The following is a 20,174-nucleotide window of genomic DNA, read 5'->3' on the forward strand; positions in this document are numbered from 1 at the left end:
TTAAAAATAAATAGTTAAATAATTAAAAATGAAGCTGGGAGGCAGGCACTGTGTTCCACCAGGTTAAGCCACCACTTGGAGTGCCCACATCGCATACCAGAGTACCTGTTTTGTGTACTGGCTACTCTGCTTCTAGTCCAGCTTCCTGTGAATGCATAATCTGGGAGGTACCAAATGATGGCTAAAGTACTTAGATCCCTACTACTGATATGGGAGACCTGGGAGGAATTCCTGGCTGCTAGTTTCAGCCTGGCCCAGTTGTGGCTGTTGTGGCTGTTGTGTGAATAGAAGATATCACTCCCTCACCCCCTTTCTCTCTCTCTCTGGGGAGTGAACCAGTGAATACAGGATGTCTCTCTCTCTCTCACTGTGGCTTTCAAATAAATATTTTAAAAAATACAAAGCTGGAATATAAAGTGTAGGAAATGTATCAGAAATTGTAATCAGATCCAAAGAGAAAAATGTGAAAGAAAATGTAACAGGTTATGAGATTCAGTTTACGGGCAGGCTCTGTGGCGTAGTGGGTAAAGCTACCACTTGCAGTGCCAGCATGCCATTTGGGCGCCAGTTCGAGTCCCGGCTGCTACTCTTCCAATAGCCCTCTGCTATGGCCTGGGAAAGCAGTAGAAGATGGCCCGAGACCTTGGGCCCCTGCACCCTTGTAGGAGACTGAGAAGAGGCTCCTGGTTCCCAGCTTTGGATAGGCACAGCTCCTGAAGTTACAGCCATCTGAGGAGTGACCCAGCAGATGGAAGACCTCTCTCTCTCTCTCTCTCTCTCTCTCTCTCTTTGCCTCTGCCTCTCCTTCTCTCTGTGTGTAACTTTGACTTTCAAGTAAATAAATAAATCTTTTTAAGAAAGATTCAGTTCAGAAGTTCTAGTTTTGACTACAAAAATTCTAGAAAGAATATGAAAATGAGGGAAAAATAATAACAGAAATAGCTTAAGAAAGTTTCACACTACTTGATTCTTCCAAAAGCTCACTAACTGACCAAACATCAAGTGGAAAACAAATAACTCCAACAAATCTCAAATCTCAGGACATCACTGTAAAACTGCAGAATGCCAAAAAATAAAAGATTAAAAACATCCCAGATGGAGAAAAGCAGGCAAAACACAATGTAAATTAGAACACAATGTCGTGGGCTTCCCAATGGCTAAAAAGAATCTTAGGAAAGCAATACATTCAAATTTCTAAGAAAGTTTTTTCACTTCTACCCCAGCTAAACTATTAATCATATGTAACATGAGAGTAGAATACAGAGATTTACTATAATACAATAACTAAGAAAGTACACCATCCACCCAGTTTCTCTTGGGAAGTTAAAAATACACTTCAGGAAAACTGAGGATATGCTTCAGGGAATAAATAAGTAAGAAACAAAATATGCTTCCCAGGAAATAATGGGTCCAATTCCAATTACAGCAAAAGGATATCCCTGTGTGGTGGACAGTAACCTACTACCAATAACCTACTCAAATTACAGAAAGTTGACTGAGGCCTGGGTGTGTATGTGTGGGTGGGTGTGTTAGTGTGTGAGTGAGAGACTACCTTTCAGTAAGACCTTGAGATGGCATAATAATTTTTTTAAAAACTATGTATATGTGCCACATAATATTTTTAATTTAGTAAAATTAAAAAGGAAAACAATTAAAATGAATGAATGAATTATTGGATTCATTCTTCATTCAGCTTTTAACTTCTGTTAGTATTTGGGAAACTTTAAAGATTTTCTAGAAACAATTCCACAGTTTCCTTTCTTTCTTTCTTTTGACAGGCAGAGTTAGTGAGAAAGAGACAGAGAGAAAGGTCTTACTTCCATTGGTTCACCCCCCAACTGGCTGCCATGGCTGGTGCTGCGCAGATCTGAAGCCAGGAGCCAGGTGCTTCCTCCTGGTCTCCCATGTGGGTGCAGGGCCCAAGCCCTTGGGCCATCCTCCACTGCCTTCCTAGGCCATAGCAGAGAGCTGCACTGGAAGAGGAGCAACCGGGACAGAACTGGCACCCCAACCTGGACTAGAACCCAGGGTGCTGGCGCCACAAGTGGAGGATTAGCCAAGTGAGCTGCGGCGCCAGCCAGTTTCCTTCACTTTCTTTTTCCCACAGCTTAAACCAAAACTAGGGTCAGTGTGTACTACCTAAATTTTTGGAGTTCATAATGACAGTGAAAAAAAAAAGATCAATAGAATTACAATTTCATGTAAAGTACCTCAAAAAGCATTTTTTCATTTTTTATTTAATAATTAATCATTGGTTCCCGATTTACCCGTTTCCTCCTCAATTATGCTATTTCTTTCATTTTGACAGGTGCTCTGATCTCATAGATGATATTTAATCATGCTTCTCATGACTCAGGGCCATGACATCCAGATACAAAAGATGCTACTGACATAGCTAGCACAATGAGTGGTGCACAATAGATATTCAACACATTTTAACTATTCCTCACCCTTTCTTACCCCATTCCTTTGATGCTGGCTCCTAATCAGAAAACCTTTTCCCCAAACCTACCAGCAGAGAAACACTAGAGACCAAATCCTGACTCCAAGTTTGTAGTTATATTAATTGTAGCCTTGTACACCCCCCATATTTCATTCATCAGAGGAGTCCAAGTATCCCAGATCTGAGAAGGTGACTCTACCTTCTTGTTCCCATCTTAGCCCAGAAAAGTAGTCCAATATCCACAAGAATGGAGAGAAGTGGTGTGGAAAACCCATATCCAAGTAATACGAACCAATTTTTATGACTTGGCCAAAATACTTACACTTACCATAGTTATTAATGCAAAACCCATTTTTTATACTTCATCTAGACTTTACCATAGAGATAGTATGAGATTTGGTTTTGGCAGCCACCTGCATGAAACTAAAACATACAACCTGAGGAAGGTGACTCAGAAAGAAAACTGACCAGCAGAGAGAAGTCAGGTTGTCTGTCATAATCATAATTTGAAGCTAAATGTGGCTAGCACACAAATTACAAATACAGATATACAACCAAAAAGGGTAGCCACAATTTAAAACTAATACTTTATTACTTGGTTTTCTTCCATGCATCTGACCTTATCTTTAAGCATTAAACACTTCAATAAAAAAGGTGCTCATCACTCTGAAGCTAGGTTCTACTATGAGCTCACTGTGTGACTTCAGATAAGTCACATTGCCATTGTCAAGCTAGATTTTTCTTGAAAGAGAGAGAGAGAGGCAGGCAGGGAGGGAGGGAGGGAGGGAGAAGACTGAGGAAAATTCAACTTAAAGGCCTCAAAGAATAATTATACATTATCATTATGTAAATTGAAATTGCTCTTTGTTTCCCACCTAGTTGAAATGATAGCACTCACTGATTACTGAATGCCATCTATGTCTCCTGTATTACGTTGCTCAATTTACAACTACTAGTTCTAAGTTTCCTCAACAACCTGATAATATTGGCACTATAAAAATAAGGCAACAGAGGCAGACTGGCTTCCTGAGTATCATGCATCTCATACATGCTAGGTACTGTGTAGTGAGACCAACACATATAAATTCCCATGTTTTTTCCTCCAACAAGTTTGTATTAAGTACTATTTACAAGCATTGTTTTCACAGAAAGACCATTTTTTTTTAAACAAAGACAAGTCAGTCCACTTTGCAATCAAAATGTCAGCACTCAAAATGCTGGCTCTGCACTCACCTGATGCAGCAGACATTTCAGTTTGAGTAACTGAGTTTTCACAGCGGTGCAATCCTGGACCATGTGCCACAGGGTCATCTCATCCAGTGTCACTGTATTTTCTGGTACATCCACAAACATCTTCTGAGCCTGGAAAAATGGGGGTCCCTCCACAGCTTTCAAAATGATCCAAAGGAGATTCTCTATAGGGAGAGCCTCTGCAAGGGCAGAAGGTGGAGGAAAAATATATGGTTTCAGAACATACGAATAATAAACTGATTAAATTATTGCAACAATCATCGTAACTCATTTAGCATTGCCCAAAAATCACTCAGCCAGTGACTGTTTGCACTGGGCGGTGCAATTACCATACACAGCCATCAAAGAATAATCCCCTTCATCCACTCCCTCCGCCTCAACCCCTCTCTCTGTGCACTTTTACCTACAGACTGAATTAACTTTCCTCCTTGGGAACCAGAATGCAAACAAAATACTCTGGGAAGGGCAAAAATGTGGAACAACTATGCTTCTTTCTCTTTCTAGCAGTGACCACCTGCTCTCTCGTTTTTGACTCGGCGTCTCAGCATCACACCTTGGCAGCCCCTAACCATGCATACACTTAGACTCCCATTTCTTGGGTCCTAGTATGCAACAAATCTCATTCCAAGATGGAGAGAGAGCCAAGGGCCAAGATTACTGGGAGCTACTGGCAGAGACCAGCAAGGCTCTACATCTTAAGGGAAAGGGATTTATGAATATTCCATTTGGAGTGACAGAGAGGATAGAGATCACACCTCTAAACAGTAGAGTAGTAAGGTGAGAATGCTAAGAGAGGAGATAGGAAGTTTACAGTTAGGCAGATAGGCAGGGTATGAGCCCTGTGTGGAGGTTGTCTCTCAGCAACAATGCTGGGTACGCACAAGAGCTCAGTTCTCAGAAAGGTACAGGATGCTGCTTGCAATGGTGCAGGCAGAAGTGTAAAAAAAAAGTCTTACCATCTAGCTTACTTGCCTAAGACTTCTTGTTTAGTGAGATGGGGGTGGGGAGGGAGGGAAGAAGGGAGGAAAGAAGGAATCAGAAAGAAAGAAGGCTGGTGCTCACTAGGCTAATCCTCTACCTGCGGCGCCATTACCCCAGGTTCTAGTCCTGGTTGGGGCACTGGATTCTGTCCCAGTTGCTCCTCTTCCAGTCCAGCTCTCTGCTGTGGCCTGGGAGTGCAGTGGAGGATGGCCCAAGTCTTTGGGCCCTGCACCCACATGGGAGACCAGGAGGAAGCACCTGGTTCCTGGCTTCGGATCGGCGCAGCGCCGATTTGGGGAGTGAACCAATGGAAGGAAGACCTTTCTCACTGTCTGTCTCTCTCTCATTGTCTAACGCTACCTGTCCAAAAAAAAAAAAAAAAGGTTCATAGAGAGAACGAGAAGCAGAGAGAGGGAGAGAGGTCTTCCATCTGCTGATTCACTCCCCAATTGGCCACAACGGCCAGAGCTGTGCCCATCCGAAGCCAGGAGCCAGTAGCTTCTCCCAGGTTTCCCACACAGATGCAGGGGTTTAAGGACTTGGGCCATCTTCCACTGCTTTCCTAGGCCATAGCAGAGAGATGGATCAGAAGTGGAGGTGCTGGGACTTGAACCTGCTCCCATATGGGATGCCAGCACTGCAGGTGGTGGCTTTACCAACTACACCACAGTGCCATCCTCCCAAAAAATTGTTTTATGAAACAGGATATGGTGTATCCTGGGGAATATTTTGTCTACACTTGATAATAAATTGTATTCCACTGTTATGTGTTCTATGAAAGTCAGTAAGATCTGGAAGATTGATGGTGTTTCCTGATTTTCTACAGTCTTGCTGATTTTGTCTACTAATTCTGTTATTGAGAAAGTTGTATTGGAATGTTTATAATCATGAATTTTTTATTTCTCATTTAAATCCCTCCAATTTTTTTGTCATATATTTGTACTTGTTTTTATGTGTACAAACATTTAGGATTATAATATTTTCTTGGAGCACTGACTCTTTCATTGTGTTTTATGTCTCCTTATATATGGTAATTTTTTTGTTTTGGTGCTTTCTTTGACTATTATTGATATAACTGCTACAGCTTTTATTTGAATAGTGTTTGCATGATACAGTTCTCCATCCTTTTGAACTTAATCTACCTATAACATTATATTTGAAGTTAGTTTCTTGTAGGCACGTGTGTGTGTGTGTGTGTCTACAAAATTCACTCTGTCATTTGATTGGTATATTTAAGCCATTTACATTTAGTGCTTTGGTTGGATTTAGGTCTTTCATTTTTTGTTTTATATTTCTTCACTCTGTTTTATGTTCTTCTGTTTTTGTTTTTTTTTTTTTTTTTTGACAGGCAGAGTGGACAGTGAGAGAGAGAGACAGAGAGAGAAAGGTCTTCCTTTGCCGTTGGTTCACCCTCCAATGGCCGCCGCTGCAGCCGGCGCACCGCGCTGATTTTTTTTCTTTTTGTGGGTTTGAATTTTCTTACTGTTCCATTTGCATTTAGGCCTTTTGTTGTTTTGTTTTGTTGTATATTCTTCACTCTATTTTATGTTCTGTTTCTACTTTCCTTGTTTTGACTTGGAATTCTTTTAGGGTTTCATTTGGATGTATCTGTTGTGATTTTTACTATAATTTTTTGATGCTTTATGGTGGTTGCTTTGGTGGTCACAGTATGCATACTTAGCTCTTCACAATGTACTAAAAATCAGTAATTTACCATTTCAAGTGGAATATAAACATCGTGCCACCATTTAGTTCCCTTTACTCAGATTAAAAACTCTCTGAGACTATGTAATTTTCACCTTCAGCTACCCACTAATGAGGAGAGCATTCTATTATGTATAGATTTGATTGCTTTCAGGATTTTTTTTCTTGGTCTCTAGTTTTCAGAAGTTTGATTGTGATGTGGTCTGATTATGAGTTTCTTTAGCTTTTTTCCTGTTTGGGGTCCCCTGTGCTGAAACAGGGAGACCCACGTCAGGAGCCTGGTCCAAAGGCCGAGCACCAGGGAGCCTAGCGCAGCTCTGTGGGGGCAGGCGGCCTGGCTGGGGCTGAGAAAGCAGGCTGGGGCGGGGTGGGCGGCCTGGCTGGACTGGCAGGAATGGGACAGGCAGGGGTCCCTAGGATCAGGCTCGTCCAAGGTGACAGCTGAGCAGGCAAAACCAAGCCAACTGGGGCCCGAGGGGGGCTTTGCGCCGTGGGCAGAGACCACGGCAGGGCTGAGACCTGTGCACAGGCCCCGGAGCCTCCCCCTCCTCCCCTGGGAGCTATGGGAGCTGTGGGTGCTGAGGGCGGTGGTGGTGGGGGTGCTGCGGCTGCAGGCCCCAGGGTGTCCTGGGGGACAACGACCAGGACGTGGGCCGTGGTTTGGGAGTGGAAATTAGAGGGGCCCCCGTCCAGGCCACCCTCTGCGTGCATGGGGACCCCACCCATGCCTCGGGGACCCCAGGCCTGCCTGGGAGTGCGAAGCGGCACTCACCTGTTCCCGGTGAGCGGCATCCTGACATGGGATGTTGTGGAGTAGATGATGTAGGACATGCGCAGGGCAGGGCTGGGGGAAGCAGCGAGCTGAGGGGCAGCGCCCCCTGGCGCCCACGCCTTCCTCCTCCTCCTCCCTGCCTCGTCTCCCTCAGTGCCCCTGTGTCCTGGGCCGTGGACTCTGGCAGGCTGGAAGGCTGTGCACAGCCAGAGGTGCCTCCCTCTCCCCTGCGCGGAGGCCGGGGCCTGCCTGCAGGGGCGGCCGTTTCCCTGCGTCCCCGGGCGGGTCTGCTCCGCGGTGCCTGGCAGCATCTGGACTTTGGGTGAATTACTGGACGATTCTGAGGCCTACGAGATGGGGCCCATGGAGGACAGAGTGCCCTGAATGCATCCTCCCCTGTCCCCGTGTCAACGATGCCCCCAAGACACCCACAGCAGCACACAGCACACGCCTTCTACAGACCACACACATACGTATACACACACACACCTACTACAGACCACACAAACATGTATACACACACCTACTACATACCACACAAACATGTATACACACACACACCTACTACAGACCACACACACATGTATACACACACACGCTTTCTACAGACCACGCACACACGTATACACACACCTACTACAGACCACACACACAAGTATACACACACACACCTACTGCAGACCACACACACACATATACACACACACACACCTTCAAAACCACACACTCATTCCACATACACACACATACCCCCCACACCTAAATACCACACACACGCGTATACACACACACACCTTGCACACCACACACACACCCCACACACACCTACTAAAGACCACACACACACGTATACATGCACACCCTGAAGACTACACACACTCATTCCACATACCACACATACACATACCCCAAACACACCTACTACAGACCACACACACATGTATACACACACACCCTCCACACCACACACACTCATTCCATATACCACACATACCCACTCATTACACATACCAACATACACATACCACATACACATCACATACCACACACACACCGCACACACACACACACCATACTCACACATTCCACATACCACACATAGACATACCCCACACACACCTACTACAGATTACACACAGCCTGCACACCACACACACTCATTCCACATACCACTCATGCACATACTCCACACACACCTACTACAGACTACACACACACATATACACACACACCCTCCACACCACACACATTCATTCCACATACCACACATACACATACCCCACACACACCTACTACAGAGGTAGTATATACAAACACATATACAAACACACCCTCCACACCACACACACTCATTCCCCATATCACACATACACATACCCCACACACACCTACTACAGACCACACACATCTACACACACATACACACACCATATACACTCATTACACATACCAACATACACATACCACATACACATCATGTACCACACACACACTGCACACACATACCATACTCACACATTCCACATACCACACACACCACGTACAACACACACATGCCATACACATACACTGCATACTGCACATACTCATCCCACATATATCCACACACACATATTAAACACATGCCACATACACACATGTACTACACACATATATATACCACACACATTCCCCATACACCACACACCCACTCCACACATACTACACACACCACACATCCCACACATACATGTACTATGTACAGATTGCATGTACCACACACATGCTGCACATACCATGTGGTGGAATGAAAAGGCCATGCCAAGATGGCTGCTGGGAAGCGAGCATCAGTTACTCAGGAATGGCTTCCAAAACCACATGGCAATGGGGCCAGCCTGGCAACAGCCTGTGATTGGTTAGGGCATAAACCACCCCTTGACTGGATTGGCTGCCTTGGCTATATAAGCTGCTGTACCAACTGAAGTAAACGAGTCTGCAGGCTGCTCCCCTCTCACCTGCTTTCACCCGACTCCTGAGGTCTGTGTGGTGACTCCGCGCCTCTTGCCCCCACCACGCTCCTCCTCTCAGAATGAATCCACAACAACATCACCACACATATATACCACACACACAACACACATACACCACAGACATAAAACACCACAGATTACAGACACACATGAACCACACACAGCATAGAGACAACATACAGACCACAGACACACACATGTCACACATGCCACATACCATATACAAAGATCACACATACACACAGAGAGTACATAGATACAAACCGCACACACTGCAGACCACACACATCACACGGAACACAGACACACACCAAAAAGAGACACCATATACACACACCCCACAACAAACCTCAGATACACAGAACACATATACATAGGCCACACACACACATCACACACACCATACAGACATATAGCAACACACGCTTCACACAAACCAAAACACACACTCCACAGGGTCAACTTTGTGTTATGGGTATTTTACCTCTATATATAGAAAAAAAAACCCGTATGCTCCTAAAACCACAAGCCCCTCTCCCAAATCTCCATGTATGGGTTGGGGAGCCAAGCAAGCAGTAGCTGGAAACCCATTATGGGCTTTTGCTGAGGATCTCAGACAAGTTGCTTAACTGCTTGGAGCCCTCTCCCAGGCAACAGAGTACAGAGCATGACGGAGCCAGAGAAACCAGCCCTCCGCTGAGTGGGCAGCGAGTCTGCTCCTCTAGCAATGGCCACCCCTACCTGGAGCTCAGCCACGGAGGCCTGCTCCTGGGGTCAGATCAGCAGCCAGACCGGCTTCCCCGCAGCAGCGCCTGGGAGCCAGCTCGGCTCTGCTAGCACCTCCTGGGACCGGGACTGGGAGGGCACTCACTTTTCCAGGTTGAAATAGAGGTCAAAGTACTGACTGCATGCTTGCCCCCTTTTGTACCATTGGCGGGCGAGGTTCCCATCTTTGGGCTCCTGGAGGCTTCTGGAGCCAAGGCCAAGTGCATGAAGAGCTGTCCAGCCAGGGTCACAGCGTTGGAGGCTCCCCACACCAAACGGTGTTAGGGGCAGTACCAGTAACAGCAGGAAGAAGAGTGGGGAGCCAGGCACCTGGGAACCATGGCTCCCCATTTTCTTGACTCTCCCTAGGACCCTCTTGGGTTGCTATGGCCATCTCAGCCACCTCCACCTGCTCCCCAGGGACCCGGCCCCCCCTGCCTGGCACCAATGTGCTCTGCGTCCTCCTCGTGGCACCTGCTCAGAGCACAGAAACAGGGGTAGCAGCTGGCTCCTGGGCCACCTGCTGCCAGCTGCCCGCATGGCCCTTGCCCCACCCAGCGGGCAGAACTCCCAGGGGTTATGACTGGTGGAGGGTTGACATGGTGTCTTTGTGCCCTGCGGCTCTGCTCAGGGCCCTGCACGTGGCAATGGCAAGTGGGAGCTGTAGGGTCTTTGGAGGGGGTGGGAGACCAGGTGCCCAGTGTCCCCACTCCAGCCCCTCCTGGGTGGCCCTCAGAACACTGAGAGGGAGCCAGGCTTTTGCCGACCATGAGAGGGCAGCTGGCTGGCAGCTGGGAGGGGGAGTGGCTGGCAGGAGAGTGGGTGGGGTCCCTGAGTTTTTTTAACAGGAGTGAGATACTCAAGATTCTTTCCTAGCAAATCTAAAATAGACGTCTCAGAATGCGCAGCACTACACGACACGGCTCGGCCAGCATTGGGCGCGGGCACTGGGAGTTTGGTGCTTGGCTTTCTGTGCTGTGCAGTGTCTGAAACCACGGCCTGTCTGCTGTCAGAGGCGTTCACCACTGAGGGGGTCCAGCCTCCTTCCCAGCAGCGCCAAGGGCTCTCGGCTCCGCCTCCTTCAGGACGCTTGGCTGGTCAGGTTTTTCTATCTGTGCCTATTAAATGTACATTTTAAAAATGTGTTTTATTTGGAAGGGGGAGGAAGGAAAGGAGGGGAGGAGGGAGAGCATGTGATATCTCCTGGTTCACTCCCAAAATGGCCGCACAGGCTGGGCGGGGCCAGGCGGAAGCCAGGAACCAGGAGCTCCATCAGGGTCTTGCAGGACGGTGACAATGGCCGAGCCCTGGGGCACCTGGGGCTGTTCTCCCAGATGCCTTTGTAGGGAGGGGGCCAGGAGTGGAGCATCAGGGACTCCAAGTACTGTGTCCTTGGGCTTCCCCATCTTCACAGGCGGCCGCCCCTTGGAAGTTCTTAATTTTAATGCAGCTGAACAGTGCTCATCTCCCAGCAGGGGCCGCAGGGACAGGACACCTGCAGGTCCTGGGAATCTGCCACGCAGCCCTGTGGCCTTGTGCTGTGCTGCACATGTGGGAGCCTGCACTGCAGAGAGGGGCACAGGCTTTGGGGGCCACTGTGCATACAAGCAAGGTAGGGGCAAACTCTGGGGGGCTGCTGTCCCAGGTGGGCACCACCACCTTCACATGGACTCTGCTCACCCCTGACCTGGTGCCATGCCCAGCCCAGAAGGGGCCCCAGGACATGAGGCCCCCTGTGGAGGCCCCAATATCCAGGGCCCTGCCAGCTGGCTGCCAGGAAGCCTCCTTCACCCAAGTCAGAGGTGCGGGCCCAGAACAACCCCAGTGGGGAGTGGGGCTGCAGGCGTCCCCTGGCCCAGGGCTGGCATCTGAGTGGATGCTGGGAGCCGGGCACGCACCCACCCTCACCACTTCGGGGGCTCCAGCGGGACTAGCAGGAGCTGCCAACAGGCTGCGCAAGGCAGGAACCCTCAGCCCGTGTCCTTCAGAAATCTTACACCTTTATTTTAAAATTGTTAATGATTCTAAGATTAATATCTCGAGGGTCCTGGCAACTATTTAGCCACAGGGGCCCCCATAGGCAACCTGGTTCTCAGCATCCCCTCTGGAGGGTCAGGGAGCCTAGAGCCGCCTTGGAGACCTGGACCAGCCTCTGAGGCCGGAATAGAGCTGCCTCAGTGAAGAACCCGCACCTCCCAGCCCTAGGGGGAGAGCAGCGCTTCCTCTGCCTGGTGCCGGGTCTCTCTGCCGAGAGACGCCCCTGCTTTCTGCTGGCCTGGGTGCCCTGCACATGAAGTCCCCAGTGTCACAGCCCTCTGTAAAGCTATATGCACTGGCTGGTGCCACGGCTCACTAGGCTAATCCTCCACCTGTGATGCCGGCACCCCAGGTTCTAGTCCCAGTTGGGGCGCCAGATTCTGTCCCGGTTGCCCCTCTTCCAGTCCAGCTCTCTGCTATGGCCTGGGAAGGCAGTAGAGGATGGCCCAAGTGCTTGGGCCCTGCACCCATATGGGAGACCAGGAGAAGCACCTGGCTCCTGGCTTCAGATCAGCACAGCGCTGGCTGTAGCGGCCATTTGGGGGGGTGAACCAATGGAAGGAAGACCTCTCTCTCTCTCTCTCTCTGTGTCTTACTCTACCTGTCAAAAAAATTAATGAAAACACCTAAAGTTGCTTTGTGTTATTTTACATTTGGAAACTGCTCTGCATATTCCGAAGAGCTAAGGTAGCTGCTTCCTCAGGCCCAAGAAAGGATCAATGGTATTTGCTACCAGGGATTCGCTAAAAGGGCCACAAACAATGGCAACAGCCAAAAACAAATGATTCAGCTAATGGCCATCTATCCCAGCAAGGTTATCTGGAAAAAGCTAGGTTTTGAGGCTGGAGCAGGGATGGTAGGAGAGGAGACACAGAGAGTGATGAGAAAACAGGCACAGGCACAAAGCAGAGTCTGCTGAGCCATCAAGAAATTGTACAAGCACTGATCACCGGCCAGTGAGCAGCGTTCTGTTTAAGGGACAACTCCAGCCAGATGTACGTGTGGTGAGGGCCCACAGACTCCAGGACCTTGGACTATGAGTTAGATTACACTCTGTGGGGGCAGGTGTTTGGCCGCTGCTTGGGGCATATGCATTCCATATTAGAGTGACTTGATCATGTCCCAGCTCTGCCCCTCATTCCAGCTTCCTGCTAATGCACATCCCCGGAGGTAGCAGGTCACAGTTCAAGCACCTGTGTCCCTGCCATATGTGTGGGAGACTCGGATTGAATTCCTGGCTCCTGGCTTTAGCCTTGCCGGGTCTGCCCTGGCCTCAGCTGCCACAGGCATTTGGAGAGGGGACAGCAAATGGGAGATCTCATTGTCTGTCTCCCCTCCACCCCCCCATCTTCCTTGGCTTTCCTTAAACAAACTTTAAAATTAAATTTAAGAAAAATTATGTGGATATGAAGACATTGGAGATGAAAGCAAAGCTAAATGCTCTAGTCATCCTCTGGTGTAGATTTTATGGTTTGAAAGTAAGGAAAGTTTTAAATGAAGATTTCTTTGCCCTAGAATTATCTGAAAATGGAACGCACTCCAAGACTGGGTCTCAGGCCGGGATTCCACAGGAATAGCTGCGCTGCCCTCCTCAAAATATCCCAGGAGGAGGAAAGGTTAGGTGCTGTGATGGGAGGAAGGGTCATGGCTGAAAAAACTACAGCAGTTTCCAATGTTTTTGGACCCTAGACCAAAAAGAAATCTAACCCAAGGAGAAAACTCCTGACGATGGCTTCTACCGAGCAGCTTTATGCAAACAGAGCGCTAGCTCACTAAGATGGTACGTGCTCAGCCTGATGAAAACAGACCGCCAGTTAATTAATCTGGTACCTACTCAGCTGCTGGACAGGCTCCTGCTCACAAGATGCGTTCACATCACGGCGTCCTTACCTCCTCTTCCTTCTCTTCCTCGCTGTCCACAATACTGCCGCGATCGCTGCCCACAGAACCTTCTGTCCAGAAGAGAGGTCGGGATTAATGGCACGGTCACCAGAGATGTCCTCTGCTTCACGGAAAAATGCAAGCCACCGCGCAAGGGCATCCGAGATTCTGACAAAGCCGTCTATACTCATCTGCTGCAATCGAAAGTGTCACGACATCTACATGGTCTCAATGTTATTTCCCCACCAGATGCTTCCTTACCAAGAAAATAAACTGGTCTGTGTCTTCCACAGCATCATAAAAAAAACAAGATGGCCTAGGAATTGGACAGATGAAGGATGACTGACAGACTTGCTACTACATGCTGGGAGTAGGCCTGGACTGGGGTCTGGACCAGCGGAAACAGAGACTACAAAGGACATTACCGGCAAAATCTGAATACGAATGAAGATGATGTAGCAGTATGACGGCCAGAAAAATGTCCTGATTTTGACAACTACCCTAGGTTAGGTAAGAGAATATCTTTGTTCTTAGAAAACACAGAAATGGGGCCAGCACTGTGGCTCAGCAAGTTAAGCCATTGCTTGTGAAGCCAGCACCCCACACTGGAGTGCTGGTTCAGGTCTGGATACTCTGCTTCCAATACAGCTCCCTGCTAACGTGTCTCAAAGGGCACAGGAAGATGGCCCAAGTACTTTCACTCCTGCCACCCATGTGGGAGACCCAGATGGAGTTCCTGGATCCTGGCTTCAGTCTGACCCAGACCTAGCTGCTATGGCCATTTGGGAGGAGTGAACCAGCAGACAGAAAATCTCTGCCACTCTGATTTTCAAATAAATAAAACAAATTAAATAAACTAACACTTAAGAGTAATGGGGCATGATGTGTCTCAATCAGGACCTGAGAGACATTTATGTTCACATGGGGAGAATGATAAAATAAAGGTAGCATGTCAACAACTTAGAATCCCAGGTGATGGAGGAAGCTCCTGGCTCCAGATCGGCCCAGCTCCAGCTGTTGAGGCCATTTGGGGAGTGAACCAGCAAATGGAAGACCTCTCTCTCTGTCTCTCCCTCTGTATGTAACTCTGCCTCTCAAATAAAAAAAAAAAAAACATAAAAAAAGAATCCTGGTTGAATGGTAAATGGGAATTCTTTACACATTTCTTACAACTTGGTGCAATATTGGAGATGACTGAAAGGCAACAAGTCAAGCAAGATAGGGCAGCTGAGAGCACCCAAGGCACCCATGGTGGAACAGCACCTTCGCTGGACAGCTCCCCCACATCTTCCTGCTCCATGAACAGCTTCGAGCCAATCAGGTAAGGCAGAGGTCAATCCACGTACAGGTCCTGTCAACAGGAATGGGAAAATACACCACTGCATATGGACATACAAAAATAAAACAGATTTTCTCTTGCCTTTTTAATTCCATCAGATTACTCCAAACAAGTGACAGAAACAAACATTACTGGGGCCGATGCTGTGGCACAGTGGGTTAACACCATGGTCTGAAGCACCAGCATCCCATATAGGCACCAGTTCAAGACCTGGCTGCTCCACTTCCAATCCAGCTCTCTGCTATGGCCTGGGAAAGCAGAAGATGGCCCAAGTCCTTGGGCCCCTGCACCAGCGTGGGAACCTAGAGGAGGCTCCTGGCTCCTGGCTTCAGATTGGAATAGCTCTGGCCGTTGTAGCCACCTGGAGAGCAAACCAGAGGATGGAAGACACCTCCCTCTCTCTCTCTCTCTCTCTCTCCCCCTCCCTCTCTCTGCCTTGGCTTCTGCCTCTCTCTAACTCTTTCAAGTAAATAAAGAAAAAAAAAAAAAAACAGAAAAGAAATCAAACCAAGGCATTCCAAAATGGAATGCAGACATCGAAGTGGTGTTAACACTACACTCACATGCTTCCTCTCCATCAGACATTTTAAAAAAGGCTAATTCTCTATGATCTATTCCAGAAGATAGTGGAAGGAATACTAATTCGATGATGCTAAAAATACTCTAATATCAAAACAAAGTAAAAACATATACCAAAAAACTCCAGACCAGTATCTCTCACGAACATGCATAGCAAGTCCTCACTAAAATATTCACAAATTGAAGCCAATAACATTTATAAAGAATCATACACCAAGGCTGGCACCACCGCTTGCAGTGCTGCCATCCCTTATGGGTGCCGGTTCGAGTCCCATTTGAATTGCTGCTCCGATTCTGATCCAGCTCCCTGCTATGGCCTGGGAAAGCAGTAGAAGATGGCCCAAATGCTGGGCCCCTGCACCCACATAGGAAACCCAGAAGAGGCACCTGGCTCCTGGTTTTGGATTGGCTCAGCTCCGGCTGTGGCAGGCAACTGGGGAGTGAACCAGTGGATGGAAGACCTCTCTCTCTATCTCTCTGCCTCTCCTTCTCTCTCTCTGTAATTCTGACTTTCAAATAAGCAAACCTTTAAAAAAAAAAAAGAATCATACACCACAACCAGCAGAGCTTATTCCAGGTATGCAAGGCTACATCAACGTGTCAAGTACCAGTCAGTGAAGTACACCACATCAACAAGCTAAAGAATACCATCATCACATGGTGGGCTGAGGCAACATCAGACAACATCCAGCATTCTCTCATGACACAACCCTGAGCTAACTAGGAACAGCGTGGAACTTTCTCAATCTGATAGGGAATGTCTACAAAATGTAAATTTTACATTACACTTTCTAAAATCAGAACAAGGCAAGAATGTCATCTCTCACCACTGATTCAGCACCACCTGCTGGACACTCTACCTAATGCAATCTGAGAAGAACAGAAAATGAAAGCTGTATGAACTGGGGAGGAGAAACACAATGATCTTCGTTCACAGGTGAAATGATAGCATACACTATAAATCTGTAAGAATCAGAAAAGGAAGGAAGGAAGGGAGGGGAAAGGCAAAGAAACTCTTGGAATTAATATGCTATTCTAAGAAGGTGGCAGGGTACCAGGCTAGGAGGAAAAAGACAATTGTAGGGCCAGCTCTGTGGCGTACCAGGTAAAGTCGTGTCTGTAGTGCCAACTTCTCATAAAAGAACTGGTTCGAGTCCCAGCTGCTCCACTTCTAATCAAGCTCTCTGCTATGGCCTGAAAAGCAATAGAAGATGGCCCCAGTCCTTGGGCCCCTTCACCCACATCGGAGACCCAGAAGAAGCTCTTGGCTCCTGGCCTTGAATCTGCCCAGATTCCACCATTGCCGCCATTTGGGGAGTGACCCAGAAAATGGAAGACACCTCTTTCTCTCCCTCCCTCCTTCCTTCCCTCTGTAAATCTGCCTTTCAAATAAACAAATCAATCTTTTAAAAATAATAAAATATAAAGTCAATTTTCCATATTAACAACAATGAACAACGTCGGGTTCTGGTACACTGGGTTAAGTGGCTTAAGCCAGCACCCGTGATGTCGGCACCTCCCTATGAGTACTGGATTCGATCCCAGCTGCTCCACTTTTGATTCATCTCCCTTCAAATGTGCCTTGGAAAGCAGCAGAAGTTGATTCAAGCTCTTGGGCCCCTACCATTCATGAGGGAGACCAGGATGGAGTTTGGCCTAATAGATTTGGCCTGGACCAGTCCTGACTATTGTGACCACTTGGGACATGAACCAGCAGATGGACGATCAACCTCTCTCTATAACTCTGCCTTGCAAATAAACAAGAAAATCCTTAAAACCGACAGAACAACAGAAACAATGAACCATGAAAATGTGAAATCACTCTGTGAAGTTCTCATTTCTTCAACACTGACCTACGGGTTTACTCTAATCCTAACCAGTGTCAGCATGTTCTTCTGTGGATGTCAACAAAGTGACTGAATGTCAAACAGAAGGGCAAAGGATGCAGAAACCTGTATCACACTGCAGGCAAACCAAGAGTAAGAACTGAGACTACAGCTCCACAACCTACTGTCGAGGGTGGGTATCTCACCTGGCATTTGGTTAACAGGCTGGATAAGACAGCTGGCCCCATAGGGAAGTGCCTGGCTTGAAAACCTGGCTCCACCCTTGACTCCTAATTCCTGACAGTACAGATCCTGGGAGGCAGCAGTGATTGCTCAAGTGAATGCATTTCTGCCACCCAATGGGAGAGCTGGAGTGAGCTCCTACTTCCCAGCTTTGATCCAAATTCCAGACACTACAGGCAATGGAAGACTGACCCAGTGAAGGAATGAACTTGATCTCTCTCTCTCAGTATGTAGATAGAACACGAGGGGCAGGTGGTCAGCCTGGCAGGGAACTCACCAGTTCAGATGCCTGCATCCCAGATTGCAGCACTTATTTGATACCCGGCTCAGGCTCCTGACTTCTGGTACCTGTTCATGCAGGCCCTGGGGGGCACTGGTCATGGCTCAAATGACTGAGTTCCTGCCACCTTGGAGGACACCTGGATTCCTCTTCTGGCTCCCACTATTGGCATCAACCTGCCCAGCAAAATAAAAGGCAAGAGATATTAAACAGACAATACACAAACACAGACATTCAAACAGCAAATCAATTGTATACTATCATCAATGAACAAGTAGATACTGATAAAAAATTAAAATAGCATAACAAATGAAAACTCATAAGCTCTTTGAATAAAATACAAAATCTATTGGCTGAAGACTAAAATGCTGATGAAGGAAACGCAAGAGCTACATAACTACGCTGTGTGTAGGATTGCAAGATTGAATATTATTAATATACCATTTCTTCTAAAATGATTCTATTGGTTAACACAATCTAAATAAAAATTCCAGCAAGAGGTTTTTGAGAAATCAACAAAGCTTTCTGTAATTAGGGAAACCCAAGACAATCGACTATCAAGTCCATCATGAACAAAAAGGAACTGGGTGATATCCCAATAACTGTATTTCAAGACTTACAATAAACCTACAACAACCAAGACCGTTTGGGATTCATGAAAGAATAGAAGATCACATTTCAATGGAGTATGATAGTGAGTCCAAAAATAAAGCTCATGCCAAAATACATATACAACAATTGTTACAACTACAAAGAAAAATAAACAAATCCACCATTATACCCACAGGTGTAGAGACATCTCTCTCATTAACAGATCAGCAGTTAGAAAATCAGGAAGGATGTAGTTGACCAGAAAGGCACCTAAATCAACCAAGCGTCAAGTGGATCCTTAGAGGGTGCTCCACCCACAGTAATGGAATACACACTCTTCTCAGACCCACGCAGCACGTCCACTCTGACCATGTTTTTGGGTGTACATCAGATGTCAACCCATGAGGACAGGAACCACACAATGTAAGCTCTCAGATCACAATGCAAGTACCTGAGAAGTCAGTACCAAAAAGCTAGAAAATCCCAAACACTTGGAGAACAATGAACAAACCTCAAAATAACACATTTATAAAACTCAAATGAAAAATATTTCAAACTAAAGTAAAAATGTATCCTGCCAATTTATATCAATGCATACATATTTTAGAAAAGAAGAACCAAGGGGCTGGTGCTGTGGCTCACTTGGCTAATCCTCTGCCTGTGAAGCCAGTACCCCAGGTTCTAGTCCCGGTCGGGGCGCTAGATTCTGTTCCAGTTGCTCCTCTTCCAGTCCAGCTCTCTGCTGTGGCCCAGGAAGGCAGTGGAGGATGGCCCAAGTGTTTGGGCCCTGCACCCACATGGGAGACCAGGAGAGACACCTGCCTCCTGGCTTTGGATCGGCACAGCGCCGGCTGTAGCGGCCACTTGGAGGGTGAACCAACGGAAAAAGGAAGAACTTTCTCTCTGTCTCCTGTCTCTCTCTCTCTCACTGTCTAACTCTGTCAAAAAAAAAAAAAAAAAAAACAAAAAAAAAAACAAGGCCAGTGAGTTACATTTTCACCCTAGGAAATCAGAGGAAGAAAAGCAATTTCAACACAGAAAGCAAGGTGAAATAAATCATGAAAGTTAGAAGTACAAGTCAATGGAACTGAACAAAGTACAACTCAGAGAAAATCAACACAACTAAAATTTGGTTCTTTGATAACATCAACCAAATTTGTGAACTTCTTACCAGGACCAACCAGGAAAAAAGGTGCAAATTACTAATGGAGCAGTGACACCAGGACTGACTTGATGGGTAAGAGAACTGTAAAGGAACACTATAAACTACTCTGTGACCAAACATTTCATAAGATAATGAACTGCATGAATTCCTTGAAGCATAGAATATACCAAAATTCACAAAGCACAAAATGGATAACTTGAATGGTTCCATAATTACTAAGTAAGTTATAGTTTATGATAATTATAGCAACAGAATTACAAAGTATAATAAAAATTATTAAAGTTACTAGTTATGGAATTTGCATATCC

The 20,174-nt window shown here is 46.9% G+C and overlaps 1 long non-coding RNA gene across 2 annotated transcripts; it reads right to left on the bottom strand.

Annotated features, from left to right (window-relative positions):
- Positions 1-3,338: 3,338 nt before the first annotated feature.
- On the bottom strand, positions 3,339-19,595 carry LOC138848364 (uncharacterized). Of its 2 annotated transcripts, XR_011386128.1 has the most exons (4): positions 18,108-19,595; positions 15,107-15,194; positions 13,853-13,914; positions 3,339-3,873 (listed from the first exon to the last, which is right to left on the bottom strand). It is a non-coding gene; the product is annotated as an uncharacterized lncRNA (long non-coding RNA). The 2 variants fall into 2 exon arrangements; XR_011386127.1 differs by having other exon boundaries at positions 3,342-3,873; positions 13,853-15,194.
- Positions 19,596-20,174: the final 579 nt, after the last annotated feature.

This window comes from Oryctolagus cuniculus, unplaced genomic scaffold, assembly GCF_964237555.1.
Source record: "Oryctolagus cuniculus unplaced genomic scaffold, mOryCun1.1 SCAFFOLD_92, whole genome shotgun sequence".
NCBI classification, from domain to species: Eukaryota; Metazoa; Chordata; class Mammalia; order Lagomorpha; family Leporidae; genus Oryctolagus; species Oryctolagus cuniculus.